The sequence below is a fragment of the Manis pentadactyla genome, chromosome 10 (genome assembly GCF_030020395.1).
Source record: "Manis pentadactyla isolate mManPen7 chromosome 10, mManPen7.hap1, whole genome shotgun sequence".
Classification (NCBI taxonomy): domain Eukaryota; kingdom Metazoa; phylum Chordata; class Mammalia; order Pholidota; family Manidae; genus Manis; species Manis pentadactyla.
The window spans coordinates 117,824,073-117,827,735 of NC_080028.1; positions in this window are offsets into that span (position 1 = coordinate 117,824,073).

Below are 3,663 nucleotides of genomic sequence, written 5' to 3' on the forward strand. Positions count from 1 at the left end.
TCTATTGTGTTTTGCAGTTATTTGCGGACTTGCTAAACTTTAAGAACTGCCAACCCCACAGGCAGGGTAAAACCCATGGCATGGGAATTTCACCCGATTAGGAAACGCCCCCTCCCCCGCTTTCCACACCCAACCACACAAGGTGAACTGAACACACACAAAGGGATCTGCAGTGAACACCCCCACCCCCCAGCCAGCCCCGGTCTGTGGGACGTGAGCTGATCGTGGCGAGCAGGACCGCGCGGGCCACGAGCTCTGCCTGGCGATTCGACCCAAAATCCGCCTGCCCCGTGTCACTGCTGGAAAATGCAGGGGAGACGCAAGGCGGCGACCGGATCAAGGGGGCTCACGGGCCGCCCCGCCCGCGATCCTACGAGCGCCCCCCAGCGCCACGTCTCAGCCTTCAAGTTCATCCTCCAAAAGTTGACGGACCCACAGGACCCAAGGGCTCCGGGGCCGACTGATCGCAGCACCGGCAAGGGCGCCAGCCGGGTCCGGGGTCCCACCCCGCGGCGTCTGCCGAGACCCCCGCCGCAGCTCTTGTTACTGGGCCTTTCGGGCCGCGGGAGTTCGAAGGAAGAGCCACGCTTTTGCTCCCGCCCCTCAACTAGTAGAGCGGGAGGGATCGCGCCTGGAGGACTTGATGAAACTCCAGCGCGCAGGGCCGGGCGCAGGTGAGCGGCGCCGCCGGGGCCCGCGGCGCGCGCACCCCCAGCTCCCTGCGCCCGCCGGGCCCTTCCCCGACGTCTTTTCAGGGATTTCACCGCCGGCGCGCAGCTCCCCACGGCGCTCCCGCCACGATGCTTATGCCTGGCTTGCTCCGCGGAGAGAGCGGGGGGGCGGGGGAAGGCAGCAGAATTCGGAGAACTGGGGGCTCACTCTGACCACTCACTCTTCAGGCTAGTGGCTCTGGGGACCTTGGCAAAGAACAGCTCACACATTCCTTAGGAGACCACCCCTCAAAGAGCAAACAAAAATAATGATCGGAAAGGTTTCTATAATTTATATGCCCCGATTTATGCAGGCTTCTACAGAGCTCAAAAAATCCAAAATTTACTGTCATAATTCTTCTCCTGTTCTCTATATTGTGCATATGTATATTTCTACGGGTACACTACATATATACATATATATTTTATATAACATTTATTATTTAAATTTGTTTATATCGTACAGAAATATATAAGCCATATATATGCATATATATATATATATACACACAAAATTTTTATAAATTAGAAAACATTACAATAGTCAATGCTTTACTTGTTACCTTTTTTCTATGGTAATTGGTACCAGAGGAAACCTTTAAAACACCAAAAGCAGTAATGACATATTTTGCTTTATTATGTATATATGTGTGTACATATGTATATATCACATACACACTTTACATGCAACATATAACAATCTTGCATATATTTCAGTTTCAGTTCTTGATTTCATTTTACAAGCACATAACAAAAAATGACTTAACTATTACGGAAGTTTGCCCAGTTATTCTAAGTTTTTCCAAATATAATTCCCTAAAGCAATATTGTTTACTTATTAATAGAATGACTGCAGTCAATTTACAAAGAATTTTGCATTTACAACTATTCCTGTTTTCAGTTGTCCACCCTTATTTACATTATGTATATAGACTTTTCATATAAAACATTTTTCAGTAAGACTGTTGTATTGGAACAGAGGAAACATTCCGTCCTTATTAGCATAATTTTATGTTGAGTTTCAAGTTAGCACAACTTGTCTCATTTAAGATGTTATTATTCTTCACATAAAATATTCGATGAATAAAAAGTTCTTTGATGTGTAAGAATTAAACACAAAGTGTTAATGTCTCTCAGGTATTAAAAACTAAAAGAAAAAACACAGGCACTAATATCTAAAAAGAAAAATAAGCAAATAACAATTTAAAAAGAAAATAACAATCATGTTTAAAATATCAAATTCACTAGTAACGAGATAATCATTGTAGAGGTAAATTGAAGTGAGATTTTATTTTGCATCTGCCAAGTTGCCTAATATTTAAAATGAATATGCTTACGTCTGTAAGTATTATGGTTAGAGTAGACTATTCTACATGAGTAGCAAAGATTGGGGTACCCTTGTAGAAAGCAATTTGGCTACGTATATCAATAGCCTTCAAAATATTCAAACTCATAAAAATTTTTCCTAAGGAAATAATCAGTTTCATAAAAAGGCTTCTGTTTATTGATATACATTTGAAAACTAAATGGAATTTTGCATACAAAGTGTTGACACACAGTATTAGACAAAGTGCTATTTTTTTAAAACAGGGTAGAAAGTAGTATGAAAAATTATCTCAACTTGAAAATGAAGCAATCTAATGACTGCAAGTACTTTCACTAATATAGTGAAAGCATTTTTTTTCTAATAGTTCCTCCCGAAGATTATCTGACTGTCCAGAAAAATGCATTTTTTAAAACTTACTGTTTATTACTGATTAGGCCTAGGCTCTGTGAAATTGATGTTAAAAACAAATGTTCAGGAGTGATACAAATGATTTTTGTCTAATAGAAAGATAACAAAAAAGGTTTTATTGCCCTATAAGGCATCAACCAATTTTATATCAAATTTCATTTTATTTCAACATTCTTTCAATTCTCTAATTGTATATAGCAGTCTTTCCTACCACCTTTTGGACCAACTTTACAATTCTTCTAGATCCCTTATTAATAAATTAAGTCTATCTTTGATTCTTGCCCATAATTTATTTATATGAGATTCATACATTTCAGTTTTTTGGAAATTATGCTTTGAAAAACCAAGCATGCATCAGTTTTTTTTTAAACCAATAGGAAGTCTTCATGGAAGAAAGATAGTCACTTATCTATGTAATCGCTACATTTCTCAAAAGATAAAATGTGTAAAATAAGTTCTGATGGTAGTAAATGCTATGTCCTTTTGCTTATCTATGAGTATAGAGCTCAGCCAAAATAGAAAATGTCTATGTCCTTACATGTTTAGATTAACATATACAAAACGAACATGGAAGAAAATACATTATACTTGATAATGAAAGAATTAATGAATATTTCTCCTCAACCACATAAAGATGATTTAATCTGTGGTTGAGTTGATATCAAAAACTAAACAGGGATAAAATATGTATTCTGATTGAAAATCTGGTTTTTGAGGGAGGTGTAACAAAGAAAATAAGCATAGACCCAGCTTCTCTTCCTATTAGGAAATCCTTTTTTAATTGATTTTTCCCCAGTTTTATTGAGATATACTTGGTATATATATCACTGTATAAGTTTAAAGTGTACAGAATAATGGTTTGACTTATATTTATAGTGAAATGATAACCACTGTAAGTTTAGTTAGCACCCATCATCTCATATAGGTGCAATGAAAACAGAAAGCCAAAAAAGAAAATAAAATATTTTCCTTGTGATGAGAACTCTTAGGATTTAGTCTCTTAACATCTTTCCTATATACCATATAGCAGTGTTAACTATGGTCATCATTTTGTACATTATATCCCTAGTACTTATTTGTCTTATAACTGGAAGTTTGTACTTTTTGACCACCTCCCTCCAATTTCCTCTTCCCCTTACTACCATCTCCAGTAACCACATTCAAGGCTTTTTATTATATGAACATTTTTACTGTTTTTGTATTGTTCTGACTTTTAGC